The sequence below is a fragment of the Pseudophryne corroboree genome, chromosome 6, assembly GCF_028390025.1.
Source record: "Pseudophryne corroboree isolate aPseCor3 chromosome 6, aPseCor3.hap2, whole genome shotgun sequence".
NCBI lineage: Eukaryota > Metazoa > Chordata > Amphibia > Anura > Myobatrachidae > Pseudophryne > Pseudophryne corroboree.
This window is the reverse complement of record NC_086449.1, coordinates 706,835,811-706,851,102: the sequence shown is the minus strand read 5'-3', so window position 1 is coordinate 706,851,102 and position 15,292 is coordinate 706,835,811.

Below are 15,292 nucleotides of genomic sequence, written 5' to 3'. Positions count from 1 at the left end.
TGAGCTTTCGACATACTAAAGTACACTCAATTTAATTCCCGCCCTCTACAGAGGTTAATCCTTTCCAAGTGGGATGGCCTGCCTCATCGGATGAGGTCTCAAATGATCTCCTTGACTCCGGAGGTTCATCTGTCACTGAGCTGGTGGCTACAGGACCAGCAGTTGAGCAGGGGCCGTCCCTTCTGGATCCCCAACTTGGTGCTACTGACTACAGATGCCAATCTGAGGGGTTGGGGCGCGGTGCTGGAGCATAACTTTCTCCAGGGTCGGTGGACCAAGGAGGAATCTCTCCTCCCAATAAACATTCTTGAATTGCGGGCAGTGTTTAATGCTTTGACTCTTGCCCTGCCTCTGATACAGAACAGGCCTGTTCAAGTACAATTAGACAACGCCACCACGGTGGCATACATAAAACATCAAGGTGGCACTCAAAGCCGCATGGCAATGACGGAAGTGTCCAAAATCCTTTGTTGGGCAGAACGCCATCTGCCAGCAATATCGGCAGTGTTCATTCCGGGAGTCTTCAACTGGGAAGTGGATTTCCTCAGTCATCAGGACGTACATGCCAGAGAGGGGAGTCTTCATTAGGAAGTCTTTCAACTCCTAGTGGAAAAGTGGGGTCTACCAGATGTAGACCTGATACAATCACAAAGTTCCGGTCTTCAGATCAAGAACAAGGGATCCTCAAGCAGCATTCATGGATGCACTGGCAATTCCATGGAACTTTCAGCTGCCCTATGTGTTCCCTCCAGTGTCACTTCTGCCCAGGGTACTATGGAAGTTCAAGCAAGAAGGAGGAATACTACTTCTAGTCGCTCCAGCGTGTCCCAGACGGCATTGGTTCTCAGACCTGCAGGGTCTATCGATAGAGCATCCTCTTCTACTTCCTCAACACTCAGATCTACTCATTCAGGGCCCTTGTGTCTACCCGGACCTGGCCAGACTGGCTTTGACGGCGTGGCTCTTGAAGCTTCACTCCTAAGGGCCAAGCGATTCTCTGAAGTGGTTATCCAAACTATGCTAAAGGCCCGCAAACTGGCTTGTGTACGGATTTATTATAGGGTCTTGAATTCTTTCTTCATCTGGTGTGCTGATAAGAATTACGACCCTTCCAAGTTTAGTACTTCCAGACTTCTGGGTTTTTTGCAACAAGGCCTGGATTTAGGACTTCGTCTGGCCTCCCTCACGTTTCACATATCTGCCTTGTCAGTATGGTTTCAGAGAAAAATTGCGTCTATACCTGACGTTCATGCATTCACTCAGGGCATAATGCAGATTCAGCCTCCCTATGTCCCTCATGAGACTCCATGGATTTGTCTGTTGTCCTGAATGCCCTGCAAGAGTCTCCATTTGAACCTCTTGAGTCAGTGGACCTTAAATGGCTCACGGCCAAGGTCCTGTTTCTGCTGGCTATTGCCTCTGCTAGGAAGGTGTCAGACTTAGGCGCTTTGTCCTGTCATCCATCCTTTTTGATATTTCATCGTGACCAAGCAGTTCTTAGAACTCACCCTGGTTACTTACCTAAGGTGGTGTCATCTTTTCACCTTAATCAAGAGATTCTGGTTCCAGCCTTCATCTCTTCTGATTTGTCCTCCAAAGAACGGTCTTTGGATGTGGTACGGGCTCTCCGTATATACTGTATGTGGAGAGGACTGCCTCTATCAGGAGGTCGGATACCCTCTTTGTACTGTTTACTTTCCACAGACGTGGCTGGCCTGCGAATAAGCAAACCTTGGTCAGGTGGATTAGAATGGTGATTGCACAAGCTTATGCGCAGGCTGGACACCCAGCTCCTGCTGCTATTAAAGCCCATTCTACTCAGTCTGTTGGACCCTCTTGAGCGGCCCATCATGGCGCGTCCACAGAACAATTGTGCAAGGTGGCTACGTGGTCCTCAGTGAAAACGTTTATTAGGTTCTATGCCTTTGATACTTCCGCCTCCCAGGATGCTTCCTTTGGATGCCAGGTTCTCATACCCGCTAAGGTGCGTCCCCTCCCTTGAGGAACTGCTTTAGGAAATCCCTGATTTATTCCCTGTGGAACACAGTGTACCCCGCTGCAGAGAAGGAGATTTATGGTAGACTTACCATAGTTAAATCTCTTTCTGTGAGGTACACTAGGTTCCACAGGGAGCCCACCCTGACGCACTTAGCTTCTTTGGGTTTGTATGGCATTAGCCGCTAGTCCCTTCTCCTGTTGTGAGAATGTGGTTTTATGTGACTATCATCTGCCTTCTCTTTTACCTGCTTCTACATTGGACTGGTAAAACAAAACTGAGCTTACAGTGCCTGGAGGCAAGGTTATAGAGGAGGCCTCGCAATGCATTCTGGGACAGTCTAAAGCTTTAGCCTGTTGGTGCCTCTGGATCAAGATCCATCTCTACACCCCGATGTATTCCCTGTGGAAACCAGTGTACCTCGCAGAAAGAGATTTAACTATGGTTAGTCTACCATAAATCTCCTTTTTATTGATATCAGTACATTGCAAGTACACCACATGCAGTGATAACTGCAGATACCCTTCTTGCAAACTGTCTTCAAGTTCCTGGACAAAAGCAAGTGGTAGTTATGCCATTCCACCTTAAGTACAGTGCCTAGAACATATCCATCGCTCCAATTTGTCACAGAAGTTCTCAATCTGGTCAGTCCAGCGTCGATCTGGAAACATGACATTGCGCAGCATTCAATGATACCCTTTTCAAACTTGGTTTGCTCTTTACTGAAAGCTATTTCATTAGCAAATGATCTAGTCAGTGCCATTCTACCCATTTTATACCTTCACAAACATATGTCTGCTGCAGGAGCACACTATTTTGCTTGCGCGGGGTGGGTGTCCAATCACTTTTGTCTACATAGTATCTATCTATACATAGCTTATGAGTAAAACTGAACACCTGCTAAACTGATGCCGCCCCTCATCCACATTTTCTGAAGAACAACCATACCAATTTTAGCTATTTAGTTGTTCCAAATAAAGTAACAAAATGATTTCAGAATAACAGCCTCATTCAATTTGGAAAGTATTATAGGTAATATTTGAAGTGGAAACAAAATTCTTGGAAATTCAATCATATTAATAAGGTTGGCTCTACCTAACATGAGAGAGAGAGGGAGGTGATGCCAATCCTGGAGTACATAAAGTAAATGCAAGATAAGATGTTTAAAAGAGTATAATCCATGTACTATAAGAGTATAAGCGATAAATATTAGAAAGCAGATTCCCAAATATTTAATATATAATTTCCCCAATGCAGACCAAGAGTGTTGCACTGCAGCACCCAAGGAAAGAGTGGACAATTTTTAAATATTAATAGCAAAACCAGAATTTTCACCAAAACAAGCAATTACTTTTTTTTTTTTATCTAGGAGAAGCAATACACTTTCAGCCGGGATACCTAAACACAGTATAAAGGTAGATCCTCAGCAAATGCTGGGAGGGGGGAGGGGACATGGTGGGTGGAACTAGCTCCACCTCCTCCATGGCCCTACACAGTAATTCCAACAGAAAAGCCATCCCCACCACCCATGTCAATAGACGATGCAAGTGGCACTAGTGTCACGGATGAGCTGCAGCCACCTTCCCCTTCCCCAGGTCCTGGTGGCACCATGGTCCTCTTCCACCTGCGGCCCATATCTTCTGGTACTCACACACACTGTCTCTGTCGTACGGTGTTTGTCCCCTCCTCAGTTCCCAGTGGCTTCCTTTTCTGGCACAGTGTATGTAATGTTATGCCATCACTGCTGCTGAAGTGAAGAAGATCCACAAAGAGGAGAAGGCTCTGTGCTTGCTGAAGGCAAGATGAGTGGGGGCTGGAGAGACACAGAGAGGCAGGGAAGCTGCTGGAAAGACACAGAGAATGGAGCTGCTGGAGAGACACATGCAATGAGCTGCTGGAGTGACAGAGACAGAGATGTGTATAAGGGGCATTACTGTGGGCATTATGTGTATAAGGGGTACTACTACTGTGGTCATTATGAGTATAAGAGGCACTTCTGTGGGTATTATGTGTATAACCAGCACTTCTGTGGGCATTATGTGTATAAGGAGCACTACTGTGGGCATTATGCATATAAGAGGCACTACTACTGTGAGTATTATGTGTATAAGGATTACTACTGAGGGTATTATGTGTATAAGCATCACTTCTGTGGGTATTATATGTATAAGCAACAATACTTGTTGGCATTATGTGTAAAGGGTGCTACTACTGTGGGCATTATGTGTAAGGGTCACTACTGTGGGCATTGTGTATACGGGGGACTACTGTGTGGCATAACATGTATAAGGGGTACTGTGTAGCATAACTTGAAAGGGGCACTACTGAGTGACATAATGTGAATAAGGAGAACTACTGTGGTATGTAACATGAATAAGGGGTATCACTATTTGGATTAGAATGTGCTGCTGTGTGGCATAATTTGAATTGGAGGCATTATTGCATGATCATGCCCCTTCTTTGTGAGACCACTGACCCTTTACAAAGTATGGGAGGTAGGGAACAAATTTATAGTTTGCAGGTGGTGACAGAAACCCTAATTTATAGTTTACAAATTGATAGTTTTTAGGCGAGTGACAGAAACCCTAGCACTGGATTGACTTAATGGGCGGGGTGGAGGGTGGGGTGATAGGTGGTGGGGGAATTGAGTTCCACCACAAACGCCAGGACCACTTTAAGCCCTGCTTCCAACCTTTCAACCATCCCATTGTGTATCTGTGTATGCTTGAACTGTTGTCAATATTGAAGTATTAAAATAAGGGGGCCCAGGGCAAGGTTAAAAAGTACTGGGAAGTGTGGACAACCTTATCAAGTACCCCTAAATAGATGTAAAGTGTCACTCCATAAATCATTGGTGAAGTATAAATGACTTTAAGAAATTCTGTTAAAGAGGATCCAAAGTCCCTGATCTCCAAGACATTATGTAATTTAGGCCATAGAATCTTATCAAAGGTCTAAACTTAAGATAACATTTTGTGATCTTTGCTGGACCATGGATGCCAAAAAAATCACAAATGCTGTACTAACCACTTTAACTAAATACCTGCCATAGGTAAAACCCAATTGATTATACATGACTAAGGCCGGCTACACATCAGATCGATGTGTACCCGGCTAATATGCTAGCTGACGGGCAGACATATTGTATCAATGGTACACATCAGAATGTTGTAATGAAGGACTGAACATGGTCGACCAGAAGATCACATGCGACCGTGGGAGCACTCAAATTGCGGGTACACATTGTACAATCCGGCCAATACTGTATATCATTTTGTTTTGACTGGACATGGCATATCTTGCTGACATTGTTCAGGTTTGTACCCACCCAAAGGAAAGTAACAATCACTGCATCGATTTGACATTATTTTGATAAAAATTGTAAAACTTGGTTTAGAGGGTTTATAGGACAGTAGCACCCACACATTTCTAGATTCCTATCTGGTTTTGAGATGAGAATGGTATAAGATGTGTTAAAATCAGGATTAGATACATTTTCTGTTGCATCTTTTGAAACAAGTTTGTCAACGTGGGCACCAGGCCATCTTTAAATAACTCTCTGATATATTATCGCTCTGATAGTACCTGTTCTTCGTAAAAACAAACTGGTGTTGGTCCTGCTCTGTCAAAAATGACTCCAAAAGCTGTTTGTCATTATTGGGAATAGAAACATAAGTATTATGTGACTATGCCAACTGATTGAGTAAAGCCCCATACTGTGGGGTCTATTCATGAAGCAGTGAAAAGTGTGTAGAAGTGAACCAGAGGAGAAGTTGCCCATGGCAACCAATCAGCATTGAAGTAACATTTATAATTTTTATATTATACAGTTGTACGGAGCAGCTGATTGGTTGCCATGGGCAACTTCTCCACAGGCTTACTTCTTCACAATGTATTTGACCAAATAATCCTCACAGTTTTTGGTTAAATAAGAAACCACCTATCCCCTTAACACTGCCTTGGACGCATCCCAAATAAGCAATGTTATCATCAAGGAGACCGTACAGGTCAATTGAATCAGGGCATGGTCCAATTATAATACGTTTTAAATATATCAACATTGATGCTGGAATCAATCTTTAGAAATTATGTTAAAATTTGTCTGTTAGTAAATGTGTGCTTTAGATCCTGAAGCACAACATCAGTTTAAAATGATTTAAAATTGATCAGCATCGATCTTTAGTAAAGTTACCCCTAGCAGTCTATGGGGTATATGCAATTGCGGTCGAATTCCGGAAAATGTCGAAAAACGGGACATTTTCGCCAAAAAAAAATAATCGACAATGCAATTCACTACTTTTTGTCAAAAAAACGGACTTTCCAAATTCGACTTTTTGAAATTCGACATTTGTCAAATTCGACATTTCTGCAATGGTACAAATGCGGCATTTCGACAAAAGTATATTCAATTGAAGATTGTAAATTCGACAACAGTGCTTTTAGACAGTAAATTCGTCATTTTCAATCCGCCACACTTTGCTGGCGGAATCTAATAAAAAAATTTAAAAACATGTTTTTTTTGTGTGTGTTTTTTTTTATTGGTAATAGCATATCTATTTATATTAGAAGGGATTAGGTACTTGGTTTGTCTATTTAGGAGGCACAAGTATTTTTTATATATTTTTAAAAATATTTTTTTTTTTATGGAATGGGTTAAAAATCAGAAAAAAAAAATGCGTGGGGTCCCCCCTCCTAAGCATAACCAGCCTCGGGCTCTTTGAGCCGTTCCTGGTAGTAAAAATACGGGGGGGGAAATGACAGGGGATCTCCCGTATTTTTAGAATTAGCACCGGGCTCTGCGTCAGGTCCTGGTGCCAAAAATACGGGGGACAAAAAGCGTAGGGGTCCCCCGTATTTTTGGAACCAGCACCGGGCTCCACTAGCTGGGGAGATAATGCCACAGCCGGGGGACACTTTAATATCGGTCCCTGCGGCCGTGCCATTAAAACCCCAACTAGTCACCCCTGGCCGGGGTACCCTGGAGGAGTGGGGACCCCTTCAATCAAGGGGTCCCCCCCTCCAGCCACCCAAGGGCCAGGGGTGAAGCCCAAGGCTGTCCCCCCCATCCATGGGCTGCGGATGGGAGGCTGATAGCCTTTTGTGAAATGAAAGAATATTGTTTTTTGCAGCAGAACTACAAGTCCCAGCAAGCCTCCCCCGCAAGCTGGTACTTGGAGAACCACAAGTACCAGCATGCGGGGGGAAACGGGCCCGCTGGTACCTATAGTTCTACTGCAAAAAAAAGCCTTGGGTGGCTGGGGGGGGGGGGGGCTTGATTGAAGGGGTCCCCACTCCTCCAGGTTACCCCGGCCAGGGGTAACTAGTTGGGTATTTAATGCCACGGCCGCAGGGAGCGGTATAAAAGTGTCCCCCGGCTGTGGCATTATCTGTCCAGCTAGTGGAGCCCGGTGCTGGTACAAAAAATACGGGGGACCCCTACTCTTTTTGTCCCCCGTATTTTTTGCACCAGGACCAGGCGCAGAGCCCGGTGCTTGTTGTTAAAATACGGGGGATCCCCTGTAATTTTTTCCCCCATATTTTGGCAACCAGGACTGGCTCAAAGAGCCCGAGGCAGGTTATGCTTAGGAGGGGGGACCCCACGCAAATTTTTTTCGGGTTTTTTACCGTATTTTTAACATTTTTAAAAATCGAATCAAAATCCGTCAATTCAGCCGTTTTTCGACAGCGGGACTGTCGAATCCGTTTTTTATTGAATATGTCGAATTCCGGCACCCACCTGCCGGAATTCGACGGTCGAATTGTGTCGAATTTAAAAACGGGCGAAAAAGTGCCGCAATTCGCCCGGAATTGCATATACCCCTATAACCCTACTGAATTCATTAATTTCTCACCAGAATCCAAAGTAAATTATACAGTATGTACTTCTTTACTAGTTAATTAAAATGTTGCTTTAAATGGGAAAATTATATGTATGCTGATATAACTAGAGAAAATATAAGCAATGTTGTAATGAATAAGAAATATGTACCCAATTGGCAGATGTAATAAGCAGCTACAATACCTCATGCCATGCTTACTGACATTTTATACCAGGGACGTTTGGTGAGGTAAATGGCTGAGAAGGCACTGGCTAACATGAGAGCCAGATTTACACACAATATATGAGCCAAAGGGTGTACGTGGGCATTATACACAGGTGCAGAGGTACAGCATAAACTCCTGGAAATTTGGTGAGTTTTGATCACAGAAGTGCGGAAAAGGAAAGCAGGTTAGGCACTGCCTCACCTGTCATAGACTCTTTATTCCAGATTTCTGGCTATAAAAATTATTAGAATAATATAAAGATGATATTTTAACATATTCTTTGTACTTTTCAATGGTTAGAGATGTGCAGCGGGCATTTTTCGTGTTTTATGTTTTGGTTTTGGATACGGGTACGCGGTCGTGTTATGGATTCGGACGCGTTTTTGCAAAACCAGCCTTTCGGGTTTTGGATTCGGATGTGTTTTGGATTCGGGTGATTTTATTTAAAAACCACAAAAACAGCTAAAAATCATAGAATTTGGGGGTAATTTTGATCCTATAGTATTATTAACCTCAATAACAATAATGTCCACTCATTTCCAGTCTATTCTGAACACCTCACAATATTATTTTTAGTCCAAAAATTTGCACCGAGGTCGCTGGATGACTAAGCTAAGCGACCCAAGTGGGCGGCACAAACACCTCGCCCATCTAGGAGTGGCACTGCAGTGTCAGACAGGATGGCACTTAAAAAAATAGTCCCCAAACAGCACATGGGGGGTCATTCCAAGTTGTTTGCTCGTTGCTGATTTTCGCTATACTGCGATTAGTCGCTTACTGCGCATGCGCAAGGTTCGCATAGCGCATGCGCCTAGTTATTTTACACAAAAGTTAGGTATTTTACTCACGGCGTAATTACGTTTTTTCATCGTTCTGCTGATTGGTGAGTGATTGACAGGAAGTGGGTGTTTCTGGGCGGAAACTGACCTTTTTCTGGGAGTGTGCGGAAAAACGCAGGCGTTTCAGGGAAAAAAAGGGGGGAGTGGCTGGAGAAACGGGGGAGTGTCTGGCTGAACGCTGGGTGTGTTTGTGACGTCAAACCAGGAACGAAACTAACTGAACTGATCGCAGTGTAGGAGTAAGTCTCGACCTACTCAGAAACTGCTAAGAATTTTCTATTCGCAATTCTGCTAATCTTTCGTTCGCAATTCTGCTATGCTAAGATACACTCCCAGAGGGCGGCAGCTTAGCGTGTGCAATGCTGCTAAAAGCAGCTAGCGAGCGAACAACTCGGAATGATGGCCTTGATGCAAAGAAAAAAGAGGTGCACCAAGGTCGCTGGATGGCAGTCGCTGAATGGCTAAGCTAAGCGACACAAACACCTCAATATCACAGGAATTATTCGTTCTATTCAATGGTATTATTTATTGGTCCAAATCACTGGAAGAAAATTACAAAATCACTAGAATTACAAGCCAGTATCACAGGAATTATATCAAATGGCAGTACCACTGGACATATACGGAAGTGTCAAACAGGATGGCACTTTAAAAAAATAGTCCCCAAACAGCACATGATGCAAAGAAAAGAGAAAAAGAGGTGCACTCTGGTCGCTGGATGGCTAAGCTATGCAACACAAACACCTCAATATCACAGGAATTATTCGTTCCAATTAGAGATGAGCGGGTTCTGTTCCTTGGGATCCGAACCCCTCAGAACTTCACCAATTTTACACGGTTCCGAGGCAGCCTCGGATCTTCCCGCCTTGCTCAGTTAACCAGAACGCGCCCGAACGTCATCATCCCACTGTCGGATTCTCGTGAGATTCGTATTCTATATAAGGAGCCGCGCGTCGCTGCCATTTTCACTCGTGCTTTGGAGATTGAACGGATAGGACGTGGCAGCGTTCTCTCCCTGAAAAGCTCCGTAATCTGTGCTCAGTGTGCTGTAAATATCTGTGCTCAGTGTGCTGCAAATAATCTGTGCTCAGTGCGTTGAAAATATCTATCTTCTCTGCCTGAAAATGCTCCATATCTGTGCTCAGTATGCTGCAAATACCTGATCAGTGTGCTCCATTGTGGGGACTGGGGACCACCAGTATATGATATATATACTTTTCTATAGCTTCTATACTGCTTGTCAGGACACATGGTCACAGTTACACCGCTCTGTACTGATATACAATAGTATATATACTTTTCTATAGCCTCTATACTGCTTGTGAGGACACATGGTCACAGTTACACTGCTCTGTACTGATATATACAGTAATATATATACTTTTCTATAGCTTCTATACTGCTTGTCAGGACACACATGTGTCACAGTTACACTGCTCTGTACTGATATATACACAATAATTTGAAATAATTTTCTATAGCTTCTACACTGCTTGTCAGGACACACATGTGTCACAGTTACACCGCTCTGTACTACTACTGATATACAGTAATATATAAACTTTTCTATAGCTTCTATACTGCTTGTCAGGACACACATGTGTCACAGTTACACCGCTCTGTACTGAATTATATACAATAATTTTAAATCATTTTCTATAGCTTCTATACTGCTTGTCAGGAAACACATGTGTCACAGTTACACCGCTCTGTACTGAATTATATACAATAATTTTAAATAATTTTCTATACCTTTTATACTGCTTGTCAGGACACACATGTGTCACAGTTACACCGCTCTGTACTGAATTATATACAATAATTTTAAATCATTTTCTATAGCTTCTATACTGCTTGTCAGGACACACATGTGTCACAGTTACACCGCTCTGTACTGAATTATATACAATAATTTTAAATCATTTTCTATAGCTTCTATACTGCTTGTCAGGAAACACATGTGTCACAGTTACACCGCTCTTTACTGAATTATATACAATAATTTTAAATCATTTTCTATAGCTTCTATATTGCTTGTAAGGACACACATGTGTCACAGTTACACCGCTCTGTACTGAATTATATACAATAATTTGAAATAATTTTCTATAGCTTTTATACTGCTTGTCAGGACACACATGTGTCACAGTTACACCTCTCTTTACTGATATATACAATAATTTTAAATAATTTTCTATAGCTTCTATACTGCTTGTCAGGACACACATGTGTCACAGTTACACCGCTCTGTACTACTACTGATATACAGTAATATATAAACTTTTCTCTAGCTTCTATACTGCTTGTCAGGAAACACATGTGTCATAGTTACACCGCTCTGTACTGAATTATATACAATAATTTTAAATCATTTTCTATAGCTTCTATACTGCTTGTCAGGACACACATGTGTCACAGTAACACCGCTCTGTACTGAATTATATACAATAATTTTAAATAATTTTCTATACCTTTTATACTGCTTGTCAGGACACACATGTGTCACAGTTACACCGCTCTGTACTGAATTATATACAATAATTTTAAATCATTTTCTATAGCTTCTATACTGCTTGTCAGGACACACATGTGTCACAGTTACACCGCTCTGTACTGAATTATATACAATAATTTTAAATCATTTTCTATAGCTTCTATATTGCTTTTCAGGACACACATGTGTCACAGTTACACCGCTCTGTACTGAATTATATACAATCATTTTAAATCATTTTCTATAGCTTTTATACTGCTTGTCAGGACACACATGTGTCACAGTTACACCACTCTGTACTGAATTATATACAATAATTTAAAATAATTTTCTATAGCTTCTATACTGCTTGTCAGGACACACATGTGTCACAGTTACACCGCTCTGTACTGAATTATATACAATATTTTTAAATCATTTTCTATAGCTTCTATACTGCTTGTCAGGACACACATGTGTCACAGTTACACCGCTCTGTACTGAATTATATACAATAATTTAAAATAATTTTCTATAGCTTCTATACTGCTTGTCAGGACACACATGTGTCACAGTTACACCGCTCTGTACTGAATTATATACAATAATTTAAAATAATTTTCTATAGCTTCTATACTGCTTGTCAGGACACACATGTGTCACAGTTACACCGCTCTGTACTGAATTATATACAATAATTTTAAATCATTTTCTATAGCTTTTATACTGCTTGTCAGGACACATGTGTCACAGTTACACTGCTCTGTACTGAATTATATACAATAATTTTAAATCATTTTCTATAGCTTTTATACTGCTTGTCAGGACACACATGTGTCACAGTTACACCGCTCTGTACTGAATTATATACAATAATTTTAAATCATTTTCTATAGCTTCTATACTGCTTGTAAGGACACACATGTGTCACAGTTACACCGCTCTGTACTGAATTATATACAATAATTTGAAATCATTTTCTATAGCTTCTATACTGCTTGTCAGGACACACATGTGTCACAGTTAAACCGCTCTGTACTGAATTATATACAATAATTTGAAATCATTTTCTATAGCTTCTATACTGCTTGTCAGGACACACATGTGTCACAGTTACACCGCTCTGTACTGAATTATATACAATAATTTTAAATCATTTTCTATAGCTTCTATACTGTTTGTCAGGACACACATGTGTCACAGTTAAACCGCTCTGTACTGAATTATATACAATAATTTTAAATCATTTTCTATAGCTTCTATACTGTTTGTCAGGACACACATGTGTCACAGTTACACCGCTCTGTACTGAATTATATACAATAATTTTAAATCATTTTCTATAGCTTCTATACTGCTTGTCAGGACACACATGTGTCACAGTTACACCGCTCTGTACTGAATTATATACAATAATTTTAAATCATTTTCTATAGCTTCTATACTGCTTGTCAGGACACACATGTGTCACAGTTAAACCGCTCTGTACTGAATTATATACAATAATTTGAAATCATTTTCTATAGCTTCTATACTGTTTGTCAGGACACACATGTGTCACAGTTACACCGCTCTGTACTGAATTATATACAATAATTTTAAATCATTTTCTATAGCTTCTATACTGCTTGTCAGGACACACATGTGTCACAGTTAAACCGCTCTGTACTGAATTATATACAATAATTTTAAATCATTTTCTATAGCTTCTATACTGTTTGTCAGGACACACATGTGTCACAGTTACACCGCTCTGTACTGAATTATATACAATAATTTTAAATCATTTTCTATAGCTTCTATACTGCTTTTCAGGACACACATGTTTCACAGTTACACCGCTCTGTACTGAATTATATACAATAATTTTAAATCATTTTCTATAGCTTCTATACTGCTTTTCAGGACACACATGTGTCACAGTTACACCACTCTGTACTGAATTATATACAATAATTTTAAATCATTTTCTATAGCTTTTATACTGCTTGTCAGGACACACATGTGTCACATTTACACTGCTCTGTACTGAATTTTATACAATCATTTTAAATCATTTTCTATAGCTTTTATACTGCTTGTCAGGACACACATGTGTCACAGTTACACCGCTCTGTACTGAATTATATACAATAATTTTAAATCATTTTCTATAGCTTCTATACTGCTTGTCAGAACACACGTGTCACAGTTACACCGCTCTGTACTGAATTATATACAATAATTTTAAATCATTTTCTATAGCTTCTATACTGCTTGTAAGGACACATATGTGTCACAGTTACACCGCTCTGTACTGAATTATATACAATAATTTTAAATCATTTTCTATAGCTTCTATACTGATTGTCAGGACACACATGTGTCATAGTTACACCGCTCTGTACTACTACTGATATACAGTAATATATATACTTTTCTATAGCTTCTATACTGCTTGACAGGACACACATGTTTCACAGTTACACTGCTCTGTTGCTCTGTACTGATATATATACAATAATATATATACTTTTCTATAGCTTCTAGTATTACAGTGCAGCATTTTGGTGAACAACAGTATACATATATAGTACAGTACAGTAGGCCATTGCTATTGATATATTACTGGCATATAATTCCACACATTAAAAAATGGAGAACAAAAATGTGGAGGGCAAAATAGGGAAAGATCAAGATCCACTTCAACCTCGTGCTGAAGCTGCTGCCACTAGTCATGGCCGAGATGATGAAATGCCATCAACGTCGTCTGCCAAGGCCGATGCCCAATGTCATAGTAGAGAGCATGTAAAATCCAAAAAACAAAAGTTCAGTAAAATGACCCAAAAATCTATATTATAAGCGTCTGTTGAGAAGGGTAAACTTGCCAATATGCCATTTACGACACGGAGTGGCAAGGAACGGCTGAGGCCCTGTCCTAAGTTCATGGCTAGTGGTTCAGCTTCACATGAGGATGGAAGCACACATCCTCCCGCTAGAAAAATTAAAAGACTTAAGCTGGCAAAAGCACAGCAAAGAACTGTGCGTTCTTCTAAATCACAAATCCCCAAGGAGAGTCCAATTGTGTCGGTTGCGATGCCTGACCTTCCCAACACTGGACGCCACGCCTTCCACTATTTGCACGCCCCCTGCAAGTGCTGTAAGGAGCACCCACAGTCCAGTTCCTGATAGTCAAATTGAAGATGTCACTGTTGAAGTACACCAGGATGAGGATATGGGTGTTGCTGGCGCTGAGAAGGAAATTGACAAGGAGGATTCTGATGGTGAGGTGGTTTGTTTAAGTCAGGAACCCGGGGAGATACCTGTTGTCCGTGGGACAAATATGGCCATAGACATGCCTGGTCAAATTACAAAAAAAATCACCTCTTCGGTGTGGAATTATTTCAACAGAAATGCGGACAACAGGTGTCAAGCCATGTGTTGCCTTTGTCAAGCTGTAATAAGTAGCGGTAAGGACATTAACCACCTAGGAACATCCTCCCTTATATGTCACCTGGAGCGCATTCATCAGAAGTCATTGACAAGTTCAAAAACTTTGGGTGACAGCGGAAGCAGTCCACTGACAACTAAATCCCTTCCTCTTGTACCCAAGCTCCTGCAAACCACACCACCAACTCCCTCAGTGTCAATTTCCTCCTTAGACAGGAAAGCCAATAGTCCTGCAGGCCATGTCACTGGCAAGTCTGACGAGTCCTCTCCTAACTGGGATTCCTCCGATGGATCCTTGAGTGTAAGGCCTACTGCTGCTGGCACTGCTGTTGTTGCTGTTGGGAGTCGATCGTCATCCCAGAGGGGAAGTCGGAAGACCACTTGTACTACTTTCAGTAAGCAATTGACTGTCCAACAGTCCTTTGCAAGGAAGATGAAATATCACAGCAGTCATCCTGCTGCAAAGCGGATAACTCAGGTCTTGGCAGCTGCGGTGGTGTTAAACGTGTG